Below are 20191 nucleotides of genomic sequence, written 5' to 3'. Positions count from 1 at the left end.
CCCTAGTTAAACGGAAAGATTCAGGATATTGAGCTGGTGATCATGAAGGATGATTCTCCCAAAAATGTTGAATTGGCGGGAAAACTGTTCTAGATCCCGACTGTTTTGTCAGTTCAGCTTCTCACCTGAATCTCCCGCACTCTGTGCACTGCAGAGGGCCCAGTCGTGAATCTCATTAAAACCCAGGGGGGGGGGGGCCTATTCGCACTGGAGTTTGACAGTTCTGGAACTCTGTGCATGCGCAGTGGCCCCAATCTGTCACTCGCCCCGTTTGCTATCCAGCTCGATCGCTGGCCAGCCCGGGACCCCCGCAGAGCTGCCCCTCCAGCACCCCCCCTCCCCCCCTGACCCCCCCCCCCTCGCCAATGGCCTGATCGCGGCCCCCACGACAATTCCCGGGCCAGCCCTGACGCCCCTGTTCCAGAGCGTCCTGATGTCCAGCCCATTATCCCCCAGCAGTAGCGATCCCCCCACCCCTCTTACTCCAGCAGACCCCTCCCCCCGCTGATCCCCCTGGGGTCAGACCCCCCACCGGAGGCAGGCCACCCCAGCAGACCATAAGACCATAAGACCATAAGACATAGGAGCGGAAGTAAGGCCATTCGGCCCATCGAGTCCACTCCACCATTCAATCATGGTTGATTTCGACTCCATTTACCCGCTCTCTCCCCATAGCCCTTAATTCCTCGAGAAATCAAGAATTTATCAATTTCTGTCTTGAAGACGCTCAACGTCTCGGCCTCCACAGCCCTCTGTGGCAATGAATTCCACAGACCCACCACTCTCTGGCTGAAGAAATTTCTCCTCATCTCTGTTCTAAAGTGACTCCCTTTTATTCTAAGGCTGTGCCCCCGCGTCCTAGTCTCCCCTGTTAATGGAAACAACTTCCCTACGTCCATCCTATCTAAGCCGTTCATTATCTTGTAAGTTTCTATCAGATCTCCCCTCAACCTCCTAAACTCCAGTGAATATAATCCCACGATCCTCAGACGTTCATCGTATGTCAGGCCTACCATTCCTGGGATCATCCGTGTGAATCTCCGCTGGACCCGCTCCAGTGCCAGTATGTCCTTCCTGAGGTGTGGGGCCCAAAATTGCTCACAGTACTCCAAATGGGGCCTAACCAGTGCTTTATAAAGCCTCAGAAGTACATCCCTGCTTTTGTATTCCAAGCCTCTTGAGATAAATGACAACATTACATTTGCTTTCTTAATTACGGACTCAACCTGCAAGTTTACCTTTAGAGAATCCTGGACTAGGACTCCCAAGTCCCTTTGCACTTTAGCATTATGAATTTTGTCACCGTTTAGAAAATAGTCCATGCCTCTATTCTTTTTTCCAAGTGTACGACCTTGCACTTGCCCACGTTGAATTTCATCAGCCACTTCTTGGACCACTCTCCTAAACTGTCTAAATCTTTCTGCAGCCTCCCCACCTCCTCAATACTACCTGCCCCTCCACCTATCTTTGTATCATCGGCAAACTTGGCCAGAATGCTCCCAGTCCCGTCATCTAGATCGTTAATATATAAAGAGAACAGCTGTGGCCCCAACACTGAACCCTGCGGGACACCACTTGTCACCGGTTGCCATTCTGAGAAAGAACCTTTTATCCCAACTCTCTGCCTTCTGTCTGACAGCCAATCGTCAATCCATGTTAGTACCTTGCCTCGAATACCATGGGCCCTTATTTTACTCAGCAGTCTCCCGTGAGGCACCTTGTCAAAGGCCTTTTGGAAGTCAAGATAGATAACATCCATTGGCTCTCCTTGGTCTAACCTATTTGTTATCTCTTCAAAGAACTCTAACAGGTTTGTCAGGCACGACCTCCCCTTACTAAATCCATGCTGACTTGTCCTAATCCGACCCTGCACTTCCAAGAATTTAGAAATCTCATCCTTAACGATGGGTTTTAGAATTTTGCCAACAACTGAGGTTAGGCTAATTGGTATATAATTTTCCATCTTTTTTCTTGTTCCCTTCTTGAACAGTGGGGTTACAACAGCGATTTTCCAATCCTCTGGGACTTTCCCTGACTCCAGTGACTTTTGAAAGATCATAACTAACGCCTCCACTATTTCTTCAGCTATCTCCTTTAGAACTCTAGGATGTAGCCCATCTGGGACCACCCCCGCACCCCCCCCCCCCCCCCCAACAGCCCGCCCCAATCACTGCTCTCCCTCCAAACCAGACCGATCCTGTCTGCAGAGTGGCCGCGGGACCCCCCACCCCCACCGATCACCCCTAGGCCCCCTCTACTATAGGCCCTTGGCACTGCCCGACGCCCGATGGCCAAGGTGCCCCCAGGCCTGGGTACTTTGCCCATTGGGCAGTGCTGGGGGCACAGGCTGGCACTGCCAGGGTGCCCATGCCCAGGGAGCACCAGCCCACACCACCTGACCCCCTGGGGGGCCCCAATTGGCCCTCCTTCATTCTGGCAGTGTCTCCCGCTAGTTGCCCGAACGTGGGCAGATATTCTGAACCCCGCCGCAATGAAGTACTCTTGGCAGGTGGAAGATTCAATCGGGATCGGAAAGTTCCCCACAATTAGATTGAAAGCATATTTAAAATACATTTAAAACAGATTCAAACGACTTTTCTGTCTTCCCGCCAGTTTCCAGCGTGGTCTGACCCGGCTGTTCGACGGCTCTGGGAGATGCGCGTGCGTTTTTTGGCATGCACAAATCCTGGAACAAAGCTCTGGCGCGTTAATAGTTTCAACTCAGAATGGTGAGTGGCTTGGAGGAGAATTGCAGGTGATGGAATTTCCATACTTCTGCTGTCCCTGTCCTTCTAGGTGGTTTGGAAGGCGCTGTCAAAGGAGACTTAGTGAGTTGCTACAGTGCACCTTGTAGATGGTAAATGGTAAGTAGAGATGGTCGAGAGCCTCAGGTTTTTAGGTGTTCAGATCAACAACAATCTGTCCTGGTCCCCCCCATGCCGACACTATAGTTAAGAAAGCCCACCAACGCCTCTACTTTCTCAGAAAACTAAGGAAATTTGGCATGTCCGCTACGACTCTCACCAACTTTTACAGATGCACCATAGAAAGCATTCTTTCTGGTTGTATCACAGCTTGGTATGGTTCCTGCTCTGATCAAGACCGCAAGAAACTACAAAAGGTCATGAATGTAGCCCAATCCATCACTCAAATCAGCCTCCCATCCATTGACTCTGTCTACACTTCCTGCTACCTCGGAAATGCAGCCAGCATAATTAAGGACCCCCACGCACCCCGGACATTCTCTCTTCCACCTTCTTCCTTCAGGAAAAAGATACAAAGTCTGAGGTCACGTACCAACCGACTCAAGAACAGCTTCTTCCCTGCTGCTGTCAGACTTTTGAATGGACCTTCCTCTCACTAAGTTGATCTTTCTCTGCACCCTAGCTATGACTGTAACACTACACTCTGCACTCTCTGCTTTCTTTCTCTATGAACAGTGTTGCTTTGTCTGTACGGCGCGCAAGAAACAATATTTTTCACTGTATACTAATACATGTGACAATAATAAATCAAATCAACTCACTGCTGCTACTGAGCATCGGTTATAGAGGGAGGGACTGTTTAAGGTGTGGATGAGGTGTCAATCATGCAGGCTGCTTTGTCCAGGACGATGTCAAGCTTCTTGAGAGTTGATGGAGCGGCAGTCATCTAGGCAAGTGGAGAACATTCCATCACACTCTTGGCAGGCTTTGGGGATTCAGGAAGTGAGTCATTCATCCCAGAATTTTCCACCTCTAGCCTACTTTTGTCATGATGTGGAGTTGTTGGCATTGGACTGGGGAGAGCGCAGTAAGAAATCTCATAACATGAGGTTAAAGTCCAACAGGTTTATTTGGTACCACGAGCTTTCGGAGCGCTGCTCCTTCATCAGGTGAGTGGTGATGAAGGGACAGCACTCTGAAAGCTCGTGGTACCAAATAAACCTGTTGGACTTTAACCTGGTGTTGTGAGACTTCTTACTGCTCTTGTCACCGCAGTATTTGTGTGGTTGATCCAACTGAGGTTTCCTGTTGATTTGTGGTACAGATCAATGATCTGGACTTAAATGTAGGGGGTATGATCTGGGATTCATGGATGACACAAAAATGCGTTGGGTGGTAAATAGTGAGGAGGATGGCTGTAGACTGCAGGTGGATACCAATGGATTGGTCAGGTGGGCAGAGCATTGGCAAATGGAATTTAGTCCAGGACAGTATGAGGTAATGCAGCTGGGGAGGGCTAACAAGGCAAATGATTGCATTATGAACGGTAGGATCAGGAAAGTATTGAAGATCAGGGGATCTTGGAGTGCATATCCACCAACCCCTGAAGGTGGCAGGTAGAAGGCATATAGGATATTTGCCTTTATTAGCCAAGCCATAGAATAGAAGAGTAAGGTTATGATAGATTTGTATAAAACATTGGTTAGGCCACAACTGGAGTACTGTATGCAGTTCTGGTCACCACATTATATGATTGCACTGGAGAGGGTGCAGAGGAGATTCACTAGGATGTTGCCTGGGTTGGAGGGCCTGAACTATGAAGAGAGACTGGATAGGCTGGGGTTGTTTTCCTTAGAGCAGCGATGGTTAAGAGGGATCCTGATTGGTGTATTAAACTATGAGGAGCATAGATAGGGTGGATAGGAAGGCACTTTGTCCTTCCGTAGAAGGCTCAATAACCGAGGGCATAGATTTAACAGATCAAAGCTGAGAAGTTGAGGAGAAACCTTTTTCACCAGAGGGTGGTAGGAGCTTGGAACTCACTGCATGAGTCAGAAACTCTTGTAACATTTTAGAAGTATTTAGATATTTGCTTGCACTGCCATAACATCCAGGGGTATGGGCCAAGTGTTGGATGATGGGATCAGTGCAGTCAGGTCTTTGTTGACCAGCATGGACATAATGGGCTGAATGGCCTCTTTCTGTGTTGTACATTGGTGATTCTCAGCCCAGTTACCTGGGGAGGTGCAGAGTTCCAATCAAGAGTGAGATAGGCCATTCAGCCTCTCGTAGCTTAACACCATCTGCCTTGGTTTCATCATCCCTTTTTACAACAAGAATCTATCAATCTCCTGTTTGGAAGTTTTCTGGTGGTCCACAGCATCAACAGCTCTTTGGGGGAGAAAGTTGCCAATATCCTCTGTGTGAAGAAGTGCTTCCTGTCAACATCAATGCTACCTCTAATTTTAAGATTATGTCCTCTTCTGGACTCCTCTTTCCCAACCTGTTTTTTATTCTTTTGTGGGACATGGGCATCGCTGGCTGACCAGTATTTATTGCCCATCCCTAGTTGCCCGAGGGCAGTTTAGAGTCAACCACATTGCTGTGGCTCTGGAGTCACATGTAGACCAGACCAGGTAAGGACGGCAGATTTCCTTCCCTAAAGGACATTAGTGAACCAGATGGGTTTTCCTGACAATCGACAATGGTTTCATGGTCATCAGTAGATTCTTAATTCCAGCTTTTTTTATTGAATTCAAATTCCACCATCTGCCGTGGCGGGATTCGAACCCAAATCCCCAGTTTCTGGATCAATAGTGATAATACCACCAGGCCATCACCTCCTTAATCATCTTAAACACGTCTTTCATATAATCCCTCTAAATTCAAGTGATTTTCTAAGTCAGAGTGGAGAGTGCTACCCATTGAGCTATGGGGTCACACCTAAAATTTCTATCATATCATATTGTTGATAGATTCCCATGGGAATGCTCCATGTGAAAGGGGAGACCAGCCCCTATTCACTTTAGGGAAGCAAGTCTACTGTCCTTACCTGGTCTGGCCTATATGTGACTCCAGAGCCACAGCAATGTGGTTGACACTCAACTGCCCTCAGTAATGGCTGAGCAAGCCATTCAATTCTCGGGCAACAAGTGCTGGCCTTGCCAGTGAAGCCCACATCCCATGATAGAATACATTGTGAACTGCACTTAGCACAGATCAATGATTCATTTCAATATGTTATAGTGGGGGCAGGGGCTGAGATCAAGAGGGTGAAAATGTGAGCGGATAGGCAAATGGAGAGAGAGTGTTCAAGATTATGAGAGGCATGGACAGGATGAATAGGGAGCAGCTGTTCCCCTTAGTCCATACCATAGAATCCTAACAGCACAGAATGAGGCCATTCGGCTCATCGAGTATGTACCGACCACAATCCCACCCAGGCTTTATTCCCATAACTCCACACAGACCCACAGCAATGGCCTAGCAACTTACTCAGCTCAAGGACAATTTGGAGTGGGCAACAAATTATGCGCTTGCCAAGAGCACCCGTGTCCCATGAAAGAACAAAGCAAAACAAAAAAGAAGGCATGTTAGAAATGACAGACATGACAGTGTATCTCAAAATGGTGATGTCCAAATAATATGCATGGCAAATTTAATCTTATTAGAGACGCACAACTGACGTATTATGGTTGGCAATAAAAGAACCCCAAAGATCTGAACATAATTTAGCTTGTGTTATGACGCAGAGGTTAAGGGCGGCACGGTCTCACAGTGGTTAGTGCTGCTGCCTCACAGCACCAGGGGCCCGGGTTCAATTTCTGGTTTGGGTCACTGTCTGTGTGGAGTTTGCACATTCTCCCTGTGTCTGCGTGGGTTTCCTCCGGGTGCTCCAGTTTCCTCCCACAGTCCAAAGATGTGCGGGTTAGGTGGATTGGCCATGCTAAATTCTCTCTCGTGTCAGGGAGATGAGCAGAGTAAATGTTTGGGGTTGCGGGAATAGGGCTTGGGTGGGGCTGTGGGCAGGACAGACTCGATGGGCCAAATGGCCTCCTTCTGTACTGTAGGGATTCTATTTTAATCCCCTTTACTTCACTTTGTAATCTGGTGAAAGTGTTTGGGAAGGTGTTAACTATTCTACATTAACGTTTAGAGGTTCGTTAACATAAAGATCTAACACTCGCTTTCAGTGAATAATTAACAAGTTATTTTATTCAACCAACCAGGAACTTTAACTAAACCAGTACCATTTTAATTAAAGGATGGTTCGACTGAAATGCTGTTCAAATAAAGACAAGGACCATTCAGTATTAAAACAGTAATAACAGAATCTTAGTCACTCTCAAAAAATCTATATGCAACCAGGTCTGATGGTTTGGAAAAGATTTTGGAGTTCTTCTGTAGTTGTCCGCTGTCTGTAAGGTCTTTCTGACTCATCTATCCTTCTGTTAGATAGCTGGATAATTCTCTTAAGAGATATTTAAATTGGCAGAGTGGAGGGCTGCTCTCAAGATGAATGCAGTTTCTTTGACTGACTGCCCTAGCCTCTGGAGATGTTCTCCCAGAAAAGGCTGTTGCTTTAGCCTTTATACCTGCGATGACCTCACAATTTTCTTACCTTAGGGTTGGTTTGATGGTGTCAACACTATCAAATTCAAACCTGATAGGCTCTTAATATTTGATGGTCCTTTTTAAACAGATAGGCTGGCAGAATGTAAAAGCCTGCTACCAAGTCAACCCTAATGCTTGGTCCTCGAAACAAATGTTGCAACCTGGAGTCTGTGTGTACTCTGCATTTTAGCACAGAACTCAGAAACAGCTTTTAAAGGGACGGAACGGTGGCACAGTGGGTAGTACTACTGCTTCACAGCGCCAGGGACCCAGGTTCGATCCCAGGCTTGGGGTCACTGTCTGTGCGGAGTCTGCACGTTCTCCCCGTGTCTGCGCGGGCTTCCTCGGGTGTTCTGGTTTCCCCCCACAGTGCAAAGACATGCTGGTTAGGTGCATTGGCCATGCTAAATTCTCCCTCAGTGTACCCGAACAGGCTCCAGAGTGTGGCGACTGGGGGATTTTCACAGCAACTTTATTGCGGTGTTAATGCAAGCCTACTTGTGACAATAATAGATAAACGTAAATAAACGAGCACTGTTTTCTTTCGCTCTAGCAATTTTTACAATTCTTTTACATTTTTAGAAACATTCTCTATATCCTTACAAACTCAACTTCACAACGCTTGGCACCTGTTTAATAACTTGAAGATCCGCATTAATGTTGAGAGTCCCATCCCTTTCCTCAGTTGGAACACCATCTGTTGGAATGGATATGGGGCTAATTGTTCTAAATTGGTTAAGCAAATCTTATCCCTGAAGTACACACACAGTCAAGGGTGGAGAGGTGCTGCCTAGCAGTGGCAGGGTGGTGTAGCTATCGGGGTCTGATGGACTGAGGCTGGCCAAGCATTATGACTGCTGATCCACCGCAATGCTTTGGAATCCCAGCTGATGGCAAAGAGGCGCAAGAGCTCTCCTCTCCGGTTGGTAGAGTTGGGCAGGGGCCGGGCACAGCCATGCCAGGGTGTTGGTGCGAAGGCTTGTCATTGGTCTAGTCATGGTCGGGGGAGGAGTGGGTAGAGAGGGGAGGGAACGCACACCTTCCTGGTCCCCTCTGATCAAGACAACATTGGAATTGAAATGCATCCAATCTTTGCCATACTTGCTCAAGGAGTTGATTTGCACCATGCCTCATTTAGACGTCACGTACCAACTGACTCAAGAACAGCTTCTTCCCTGCTGCCATCAGACTTTTGAACGGACCTACTTTATATTAAGTTGATCTTTCTCTACACCCTAGCGATGACTGTAACACTACATTCTGCACTCTCTCCTCTCCTTCTCTATGAACGGTATGATTTGTCTGTATAGCGTGCAGGAAACAGTACTTTTCACTCTATCCCAATACATGTGACAATAATAAATCAAATCAAATTTTGACATCAGCAATAAAGCAAAATATTGTGGATCATGGGAATCTAAAATACAGAAAGTGTTGGAAGTGTTCAGAGGCCAGACAGCAATCCTGACGCTGACCTGCTGACTATTTACACATTTACACTTTGCTCCCAACTCTCAATTCTCTGGCCAAGTTGACGTCACAATTTGGGAATCTGAGCTTCCATTTCAGACTGTTAGCTGGGCTTTCACCACAAGAGGGCAATCTAAGGCTTTTATATCCAGACTTTCCTTATCCCTTTATCGGAAGCGAGTGTCGCTGGCCAGGCCAGCATTTATTGCCCATCCCTAACTGCCCTTGAGAAGGTGGTAGCGAGCTGCCTTATTGAACAACCGCAGTCCCTGTGGTGCAGGTACACCCACTGAGCTGTGAGGGAGGGAGTTCCAGGATTTTGACCCAGCGACAGTGAGGGAACGGCGATATATTTCCAAGTCAGGATGGTGAGTGGCTTGGAGGGAGTTTGCAGGTGGTGGTGTTCCCAGGTATCTGCTGCTCTTCCAGGTGGCAGGAATCGTGGGCTTGGATGTGCAGTTTGGGAAGCAGTTGCTTGTCACTGTGAAAATGCTGCTTGATAATACTGTCAATTAGATTAGAGTAGATTAGCGAGGCGGTGATTAGCTGTGCTAGATTTGTCCTCCCTTTATTCTACTGGCCTGGGTAATTCTCCACATTGCCAGGAAGATGCCAGTGCTTTTGCTGTCCTTAAACAGCGAGGCTGGGAGTTCTGTAATTCTGCAGGAGAAGTCTTTGATACCATTGCTGGAATATTGTCAGGAGGTGAGTTACTCGCCGCAGGATTCTGAGCCTCTGACCTTCCATTGTAGCCACTGTGTTTATATGGCGCGTCCAGCTCAGCTTCTGGTCAATGGTAAACTCCAGGATGTGGGAGATTCAGCGACGGGAATGCCACTGAATGTCAACGGAACAATGGTTCGATTCTCTCTTGCTGGAGATGGTCATTGCCGAGCACTTGTTTGACATGAAATTTCCTCCACAAAGTCTCTCCACCAGCAACAAAGCATGAATGTAATGCAATAAGCTGTGCTTTCTTGGGTGGATGCAGCTCCAACAACATGCAAGATGCCCCACACCACCCAGGATAAAGCAGTCCACATGATTGGAACCCAGTCCCCTACCTGACACATTCACCCCCTCCAGCACTGAAAAACAGTGGCAGCAACTCACTGAGGCTGCGTTAACAGCACATTACAAATCTGCAAACACGACCACCAAGCAAGACAACTGCAGCAAATGCAAGGGAACACAACCACCTGCAAGTTCCAGTCCAAGACACACATTATCCAGATTAGGAACGACACCGTGGTTCCTTCACTGTCACTGGGTCAGAATCCGACACAATCTAATTGAAGAATAAAATGCGAGACCATACACCACCTGGAAAACAGCACAGCACGATGGCACATGTTAACAATATATCAAGGGCAATTTGAAATCAGAAACATACATTGTCAAACTAATCATAGTCATCCAGTGAATGAACATGAAAACAACCTTCCTACCGCTCTCTTCATCCGAGAAATTGTTTCCTATTGTTCTCCCCTCGTTCTGAAATTATAATTCCTCTCGCTCAGAGGAACGATTTGAGACTGTTTTCTCTCTGCAATAGATTGTCATTGTTCGCTATCTCTCAGCAATATTTATTGCTCCCTCTCTCTCTCTCTAATTGTTTCTTATTGCTCTCTCTCTCTCTCTCTCGTTAATTGTTTATAATTGCTCTCTCTCTCTCTCTGTACTTGTTTGTTATTGCTCTCTCTCTTTAATTGTTTGTTATTGCTCTCTCTCTCTCTCTCTGTAATTGTTTGTTATTGCTCTCTCTCTCTCTTTAATTGTTTGTTATTGCTCTCCCTCTCTCTCTGTAATTGTTTGTTATTGCTCTCTCTCTCTCTGTAATTGTTTGTTATTGCTCTCTCTGTCTCTCTCTGTAATTGTTTGTTATTGCTCTCTCTCTCTCTCTCTCTCTGTAATTGTTTGTTTTTTCTCTCTCTCTGTAATTGTTTGTTATTGCTCTCTCTCTCTCTCTCTCTGTAATTGTTTGTTATTGCTCTCTCTCTCTCTGTAATTGTTTGTTATTGCTCTCTCTCTCTCTCTCTCTGCAATTGTTTGTTATTGCTCTCTCTCTCTCTCTGTAATTGTTTGTTATTGCTCTCTCTCTCTCTCTGTAATTGTTTGTTATTGCTCTCTCTCTCTCTCTCTCTGTAATTGTTTGTTATTGCTCTCTCTCTCTCTTTAATTGTTTGTTATTGCTCTCTCTCTCTCTCTCTGTAATTGTTTGTTATTGCTCTCTCTCTCTCTCTCAGTATTTGTTTGTTATTGCTCTCTCTCTCTCTCTCTCTGTAATTGTTTGTTATTGCTCTCTCTCTCTGTAATTGTTTGTTTTTTCTCTCTCTCTGTAATTGTTTGTTATTGCTCTCTCTCTCTCTCTGTAATTGTTTGTTATTGCTCTCTCTCTCTCTCTGTAATTGTTTGTTATTGCTCTCTCTCTCTCTCTCTTTAATTGTTTGTTATTGCTCTCTCTCTCTCTGTAATTGTTTGTTATTGCTCTCTCTCTCTCTGTAAATGTTTGTTATTGCTCTCTCTCTCTGTAATTGTTTGTTATTGCTCTCTCTCTCTCTGTAATTGTTTGTTATTGCTCTCTCTCTCTCTGTAATTGTTTGTTTTTGCCCTCTCTCTCTCTCTGTAATTGTTTCTTATTGCTCTCTCTCTCTCTCTCTGTAACTGTTTGTTATTGCTCTCTCTCTCTCTGTAAGTGTTTGTTATTGCTCTCTCTCTCTCTCTCTGTAATTGTTTGTTTTTGCTCTCTCTCTCTCTCTTTAATTGTTTGTTATTGCTCTCTCTCTCTCTCTGTAATTGTTTGTTATTGTTCTCTCTCTCTCTCTCTCTCTGTAATTGTTTGTTATTGTTCTCTCTCTCTCTCTCTGTAATTGTTTGCTATTGCTCTCTCTCTCTCTCTCTGTAACTGTTTGTTACTGCTCTCTCTCTCTCTCTCTGTAAGTGTTTGTTATTGTTCTCTCTCTCTCTCTCTATCTCTGTAATTGTTTGTTATTGCTCTCTCTCTCTCTCTGTAATTGTTTGTTATTGCTCTCTCTCTCTCTCTGTAATTGTTTGTTATTGCTCTCTCTCTCTCTGTAATTGTTTGTTATTGCTCTCTCTCTCTCTCTGTAATTGTTTGTTATTGCTCTCTCTCTCTCTCTCTCTCTCTGTAATTGTTTGTTATTGCTCTCTCTCTCTCTCTGTAATTGTTTGTTATTGCTCTCTCTCTCTCTGTAATTGTTTGTTATTGCTCTCTCTCTCTCTGTAAATGTTTGTTATTGCTCTCTCTGTAATTGTTTGTTGTTGCTCTCTCTATCTCTCTGTAATTGTTGTTATTGCTCTCTCTCTCTCTGTAGTTGTTTGTTATTGCTCTCTCTCTCTCTCTGTAATTGTTTGTTATTGCTCTCTCTCTCTCTCTCTGTAATTGTTTGTTATTGCTCTCTCTCTCTCTCTCTCTGTAATTGTTTGTTATTGCTCTCTCTCTCTGTAATTGTTTGTTAATGCTCTCTCTCTCTCTGTAACTGTTTGTTATTGCTCTCTCTCTCTGTAATTGTTTGTTATTGCTCTCTCTCTCTCTCTGTAATTGTTTGTTATTGTTCTCTCTCTCTCTCTCTGTAATTGTTTGTTATTGTTTTCTCTCTCTCTCTGTAATTGTTTGTTATTGCTCTCTCTCTCTCTCTCTCTGTAATTGTTTGTTATTGCTCTCTCTCTCTCTCTCTCTGTAATTGTTTGTTATTGCTCTCTCTCTCTCTCTGTAATTGTTTGTTATTGCTCTCTCTCTCTGTAATTGTTTGTATTGCTCTCTCTATCTCTCTGTAATTGTTTGTTATTGCTCTCTCTATCTCTCTGTAATTGTTTGTTATTGCTCTCTCTCTCTCTCGGTAATTGTTTGTTATTGCTCTCTCTCTCTCTCTCTCTCTCTGTAATTGTTTGTTTTATCTCTCTCTCTGTAATTGTTTGTTATTGCTCTCTCTCTCTCTCTGTAATTGTTTGTTATTGCTCTCTCTCTCTCTGTAATTGTTTGTTATTGCTCTCTCTCTCTCTGTAATTGTTTGTTATTGCTCTCTCTCTCTCTCTCTCTGTAATTGTTTGTTATTGCTCTCTCTCTCTCTCTGTAATTGTTTGTTATTGCTCTCTCTCTCTCTGTAATTGTTTGTTATTGCTCTCTCTCTCTCTCTCTCTGTAATTGTTTGTTATTGCTCTCTCTCTCTCTGTAATTGTTTGTTATTGCTCTCTCTCTCTCTCTCTCTGTAATTGTTTGTTATTGCTCTCTCTCTCTCTCTCTCTGTAATTGTTTGTTATTGCTCTCTCTCTCTCTCTCTGTAATTGTTTGTTATTGTTCTCTCTCTCTCTCTCTTTGTAATTGTTTGTTATTGCTCTCTCTCTCTCTCTGTAATTGTTTGTTATTGCTCTCTCTCTCTCTGTAATTGTTTGTTATTGCTCTCTCTCTCTCTCTCTCTGTAATTGTTTGTTATTGCTCTCTCTCTCTCTGTAATTGTTTGTTATTGCTCTCTCTCTCTCTCTCTCTGTAATTGTTTGTTATTGCTCTCTCTCTCTCTCTGTAATTGTTTGTTATTGTTCTCTCTCTCTCTCTCTGTAATTGTTTGTTATTGTTCTCTCTCTCTCTCTCTTTGTAATTGTTTGTTATTGCTCTCTCTCTCTCTCTGTAATTGTTTGTTATTGCTCTCTCTCTCTCTGTAATTGTTTGTTATTGCTCTCTCTCTCTCTCTCTGTAATTGTTTGTTATTGCTCTCTCTCTCTCTCTCTGTAATTGTTTGTTTTTTCTCTCTCTCTGTAATTGTTTGTTATTGCTCTCTCTCTCTCTCTGTAACTGTTTGTTATTGCTCTCTCTCTCTCTGTAACTGTTTGTTAATGATCTCTCTCTCTCTGTAATTGTTTGTTATTGCTCTCTCTCTCTCTGTAATTGTTTGTATTGCTCTCTCTATCTCTCTGTAATTGTTTGTTATTGCTCTCTCTCTCTCTCGGTAATTGTTTGTTATTGCTCTCTCTCTCTCTCTCTGTAATTGTTTGTTATTGCTCTCTCTCTCTCTCTCTCTCTGTAATTGTTTTGTTATTGCTCTCTCTCTCTCGGTAATTGTTTGTTTTTTCGCTCTCTCTGTAATTGTTTGTTATTGCTCTCTCTCTCTCTCTGTAATTGTTTGTTATTGCTCTCTCTCTCTCTCTGTAACTGTTTGTTATTGCTCTCTCTCTCTCTCTCTGTAATTGTTTGTGATGGCTCTCTCTCTCTCTCTAATTGTTTGTTATTGCTCTCTCTCTCTCTCTGTAATTGTTTGTTATTGCTCTCTCTCTCTCTCTGTAACTGTTTGTTATTGCTCTCTCTCTCTCTCTGTAATTGTTTGTTATTGCTCTCTCTCTCTCTCTAATTGTTTGTTATTGCTCTCTCTCTCTCTCTAATTGTTTGTTATTGCTCTCTCTCTGTAATTGTTGGTTATTGCTCTCTCTCTCTCTCTGTAATTGTTTGTTATTGCTCTCTCTCTCTCTCTCTGTAATTGTTTGTTATTGCTCTCTCTCTCTCTGTAATTGTTTGTTATTGCTCTCTCTCTCTGTAATTGTTTGTTCTAGCTCTCTCTCTGTAATTGTTGGTTATTGCTCTCTCTCTCTCTCTGTAATTGTTTGTTATTGCTCTCTCTCTCTCTGTAATTGTTTGTTATTGCTCTCTCTCTCTCTCTCTCTGTAATTGTTTGTTATTGTTCTCTCTCTCTCTGTAATTGTTTGTTATTGCTCTCTCTCTCTCTCTGTAATTGTTTGTTATTGTTCTCTCTCTCTCTCTGTAATTGTTTGTTATTGTTCTCTCTCTCTCTCTCTCTGTAATTGTTTGTTATTGCTCTCTCTCTCTCTCTGTAATTGTTTGTTATTGCTCTCTCTCTCTCTGTAATTGTTTGTTATTGCTCTCTCTCTCTCTCTCTGTAATTGTTTGTTTTTTCTCTCTCTCTGTAATTGTTTGTTATTGCTCTCTCTCTCTCTCTGTAACTGTTTGTTATTGCTCTCTCTCTCTCTGTAACTGTTTGTTAATGATCTCTCTCTCTGTAATTGTTTGTTATTGCTCTCTCTCTCTCTGTAATTGTTTGTATTGCTCTCTCTATCTCTCTGTAATTGTTTGTTATTGCTCTCTCTCTCTCTCGGTAATTGTTTGTTATTGCTCTCTCTCTCTCTCTCTGTAATTGTTTGTTATTGCTCTCTCTCTCTCTGTAATTGTTTTGTTATTGCTCTCTCTCTCTCGGTAATTGTTTGTTTTTTCGCTCTCTCTGTAATTGTTTGTTATTGCTCTCTCTCTCTCTCTCGGTAATTGTTTGTTATTGCTCTCTCTCTCTCTCTGTAATTGTTTGTTATTGCTCTCTCTCTCTGTAATTGTTTGTTATTGCTCTCTCTCTCTCTCTCTGTAATTGTTTATTATTGCTCTCTCTCTCTCTCTCTGTAACTGTTTGTTATTGCTCTCTCTCTCTCTCTGTGATTGTTTGTTATTGCTCTCTCTCTCTCTCTGTAACTGTTTGTTATTGCTCTCTCTCTCTCTCTGTAATTGTTTGTTATGGCTCTCTCTCTCTCTCTAATTGTTTGTTATTGCTCTCTCTCTCTCTCTGTAATTGTTTGTTATTGCTCTCTCTCTCTCTCTGTAACTGTTTGTTATTGCTCTCTCTCTCTCTCTGTAATTGTTTGTTATTGCTCTCTCTCTCTCTCTAATTGTTTGTTATTGCTCTCTCTCTCTCTCTAATTGTTTGTTATTGCTCTCTCTCTGTAATTGTTTGTTCTAGCTCTCTCTCTGTAATTGTTGGTTATTGCTCTCTCTCTCTCTCTGTAATTGTTTGTTATTGCTCTCTCTCTCTCTCTCTCTCTCTCTCTCTGTAATTGTTTGTTATTTCTCTCTCTCTCTCTGTAATTGTTTGTTATTGCTCTCTCTCTCTGTAATTGTTTGTTCTAGCTCTCTCTCTGTAATTGTTGGTTATTGCTCTCTCTCTCTCTCTGTAATTGTTTGTTATTGCTCTCTCTCTCTCTCTCTGTAATTGTTTGTTTTTTCTCTCTCTCTGTAACTGTTTGTTATTGCTCTCTCTCTCTCTCTCGGTAATTGTTTGTTATTGCTCTCTCTCTCTGTAATTGTTTGTATTGCTCTCTCTATCTCTCTGTAATTGTTTGTTATTGCTCTCTCTCTCTCTCGGTAATTGTTTGTTATTGCTCTCTCTCTCTCTGTAATTGTTTGTTATTGCTCTCTCTCTCTCTCTGTAATTGTTTGTTATTGCTCTCTCTCTCTCGGTAATTGTTTGTTATTGCTCTCTCTCTCTCTCTCGGTAATTGTTTGTTATTGCTCTCTCTCTCTCTCTGTAATTGTTTGTTATTGCTCTCTCTCTCTCTCTCGGTAATTGTTTGTTATTGCTCTCTCTCTCTCTCTGTAATTGTTTGTTATTGCTCTCTCTCTCTCTCTCGGTAATTGTTTGTTATTGCTCTCTCTCTCTCTCTCTGTAATTGTTTGTTTTTTCTCTCTCTCTGTAATTGTTTGTATTGCTCTCTCTATCTCTCTGTAATTGTTTGTTATTGCTCTCTCTCTCTCTCGGTAATTGTTTGTTATTGCTCTCTCTCTCTGTCTCTGTAATTGTTTGTTTTATCTCTCTCTCTGTAATTGTTTGTTATTGCTCTCTCTCTCTCTCTCTCTGTAATTGTTTGTTATTGCTCTCTCTCTCTCTCTGTAATTGTTTGTTATTGCTCTCTCTCTCTCTGTAATTGTTTGTTATTGCTCTCTCTCTCTCTCTCTCTGTAATTGTTTGTTATTGCTCTCTCTCTCTCTCTCTCTGTAATTGTTTGTTATTGCTCTCTCTCTCTCTCTCTCTGTAATTGTTTGTTATTGCTCTCTCTCTCTCTGTAATTGTTTGTTATTGCTCTCTCTCTCTCTGTAATTGTTTGTATTGCTCTCTCTCTCTCTCTGTAATTGTTTGTTATTGCTCTCTCTCTCTCTGTAATTGTTTGTTATTGTTCTCTCTCTCTCTCTCTGTAATTGTTTGTTATTGTTCTCTCTCTCTCTCTCTCTGTAATTGTTTGTTATTGCTCTCTCTCTCTCTCTGTAATTGTTTGTTATTGCTCTCTCTCTCTGTAATTGTTTGTTATTGCTCTCTCTCTCTCTCCAATCTCTCTCTGTCTCCCACTCTCTCTCTCTCCCCCCTCTCACTCTCGCCCCCTCTCTTCCTCTCTGCCCCCTCTCTCTCTCTCTGTCCCCCTCTCTCTCTCTCTCTCCCCTCTCTCTCTCCACTTTCTCTCTCTCCACCCTCTCTCTCATCTCTCTCTCTCTGTAATTGTTTGTTATTGCTCTCTCTCTCTCTGTAATTGTTTGTATTGCTCTCTCTATCTCTCTGTAATTGTTTGTTATTGCTCTCTCTCTCTCTCGGTAATTGTTTGTTATTGCTCTCTCTCTCTCTCTCTGTAATTGTTTGTTATTGCTCTCTCTCTCTCTCTCTGTAATTGTTTTGTTATTGCTCTCTCTCTCTCGGTAATTGTTTGTTTTTTCGCTCTCTCTGTAATTGTTTGTTATTGCTCTCTCTCTCTCTCTCGGTAATTGTTTGTTATTGCTCTCTCTCTCTCTCTGTAATTGTTTGTTATTGCTCTCTCTCTCTGTAATTGTTTGTTATTGCTCTCTCTCTCTCTCTCTGTAATTGTTTATTATTGCTCTCTCTCTCTCTCTCTGTAACTGTTTGTTATTGCTCTCTCTCTCTCTCTGTAATTGTTTGTTATTGCTCTCTCTCTCTCTCTGTAACTGTTTGTTATTGCTCTCTCTCTCTCTCTGTAATTGTTTGTGATGGCTCTCTCTCTCTCTCTAATTGTTTGTTATTGCTCTCTCTCTCTCTCTGTAATTGTTTGTTATTGCTCTCTCTCTCTCTCTGTAACTGTTTGTTATTGCTCTCTCTCTCTCTCTGTAATTGTTTGTTATTGCTCTCTCTCTCTCTCTAATTGTTTGTTATTGCTCTCTCTCTCTCTCTAATTGTTTGTTATTGCTCTCTCTCTGTAATTGTTTGTTCTAGCTCTCTCTCTGTAATTGTTGGTTATTGCTCTCTCTCTCTCTCTGTAATTGTTTGTTATTGCTCTCTCTCTCTCTCTCTCTCTGTAATTGTTTGTTATTGCTCTCTCTCTCTCTGTAATTGTTTGTTATTGCTCTCTCTCTCTGTAATTGTTTGTTCTAGCTCTCTCTCTGTAATTGTTGGTTATTGCTCTCTCTCTCTCTCTGTAATTGTTTGTTATTGCTCTCTCTCTCTCTCTCTGTAATTGTTTGTTTTTTCTCTCTCTCTGTAACTGTTTGTTATTGCTCTCTCTCTATCTCTCGGTAATTGTTTGTTATTGCTCTCTCTCTCTGTAATTGTTTGTTATTGCTCTCTCTATCTCTCTGTAATTGTTTGTTATTGCTCTCTCTCTCTCTCGGTAATTGTTTGTTATTGGTCTCTCTCTCTCTGTAATTGTTTGTTATTGCTCTCTCTCTCTCTCTGTAATTGTTTGTTATTGCTCTCTCTCTCTCGGTAATTGTTTGTTATTGCTCTCTCTCTCTCTCTCGGTAATTGTTTGTTATTGCTCTCTCTCTCTCTCTCGGTAATTGTTTGTTATTGCTCTCTCTCTCTCTCTGTAATTGTTTGTTATTGCTCTCTCTCTCTCTCTCGGTAATTGTTTGTTATTGCTCTCTCTCTCTCTCTCTGTAATTGTTTGTTTTTTCTCTCTCTCTGTAATTGTTTGTATTGCTCTCTCTATCTCTCTGTAATTGTTTGTTATTGCTCTCTCTCTCTCTCGGTAATTGTTTGTTATGGCTCTCTCTCTCTGTAATTGTTTGTTATTGCTCTCTCTCTCTCTCTCGGTAATTGTTTGTTATTGCTCTCTCTCTCTCTCTGTAATTGTTTGTTATTGCTCTCTCTCTCTCTCTCGGTAATTGTTTGTTATTGCTCTCTCTCTCTCTCTCTGTAATTGTTTGTTTTTTCTCTCTCTCTGTAATTGTTTGTATTGCTCTCTCTATCTCTCTGTAATTGTTTGTTATTGCTCTCTCTCTCTCTCGGTAATTGTTTGTTATTGCTCTCTCTCTCTCTCTCTCTGTAATTGTTTGTTTTATCTCTCTCTCTGTAATTGTTTGTTATTGCTCTCTCTCTCTCTCTCTGTAATTGTTTGTTATTACTCTCTCTCTCTCTGTAATTGTTTGTTATTGCTCTCTCTCTCTCTCTCTCTGTAATTGTTTGTTACTGCTCTCTCTCTCTCTCTCTCTGTAATTGTTTGTTATTGCTCTCTCTCTCTCTCTGTAATTGTTTGTTATTGCTCTCTCTCTCTCTGTAATTGTTTGTTATTGCTCTCTCTCTCTCTCTCTCTGTAATTGTTTGTTATTGCTCTCTCTCTCTCTCTCTCTGTAATTGTTTGTTATTGCTCTCTCTCTCTCTGTAATTGTTTGTTATTGCTCTCTCTCTCTCTGTAATTGTTTGTATTGCTCTCTCTATCTCTCTGTAATTGTTTGTTATTGCTCTCTCTCTCTCTCGGTAATTGTTTGTTATTGCTCTCTCTCTCTCTCTGTAATTGTTTGTTTTTTCTCTCTCTCTGTAATTGTTTGTATTGCTCTCTCTATCTCTCTGTAATTGTTTGTTATTGCTCTCTCTCTCTCTCGGTAATTGTTTGTTATTGCTCTCTCTCTCTCTCTCTCTCTGTAATTGTTTGTTTTATCTCTCTCTCTGTAATTGTTTGTTATTGCTCTCTCTCTCTCTCTCTCTCTCTGTAATTGTTTGTTATTGCTCTCTCTCTCTCTCTCTGTAATTGTTTGTTATTGCTCTCTCTCTCTCTGTAATTGTTTGTTATTGCTCTCTCTCTCTCTCTCTGTAATTGTTTGTTATTGCTCTCTCTCTCTCTGTCTGTAATTGTTTGTTATTGCTCTCTCTCTCTCTCTCTGTAATTGTTTGTTATTGTTCTCTCTCTCTCTCTCTGTAATTGTTTGTTATTGTTCTCTCTCTCTCTCTCTCTGTAATTGTTTGTTATTGCTCTCTCTCTCTCTCTGTAATTGTTTGTTATTGCTCTCTCTCTCTCTGTAATTGTTTGTTATTGCTCTCTCTCTCTCTCTCTGTAATTGTTTGTTATTGCTCTCTCTCTCTCTCTCTGTAATTGTTTGTTTTTTCTCTCTCTCTGTAATTGTTTGTTATTGCTCTCTCTCTCTCTCTGTAACTGTTTGTTATTGCTCTCTCTCTCTCTGTAACTGTTTGTTAATGATCTCTCTCTCTCTGTAATTGTTTGTTGTTGCTCTCTCTCTCTCTGTAATTGTTTGTATTGCTCTCTCTATCTCTCTGTAATTGTTTGTTATTGCTCTCTCTCTCTCTCGGTAATTGTTTGTTATTGCTCTCTCTCTCTCTCTCTGTAATTGTTTGTTATTGCTCTCTCTCTCTCTCTCTCTCTGTAATTGTTTTGTTATTGCT

Source organism: Mustelus asterias, chromosome 5 (assembly GCF_964213995.1).
Source record: "Mustelus asterias chromosome 5, sMusAst1.hap1.1, whole genome shotgun sequence".
In the NCBI taxonomy this organism is placed as follows: Eukaryota; Metazoa; Chordata; class Chondrichthyes; order Carcharhiniformes; family Triakidae; genus Mustelus; species Mustelus asterias.
Note: the sequence above shows the minus strand (reverse complement) of the source record.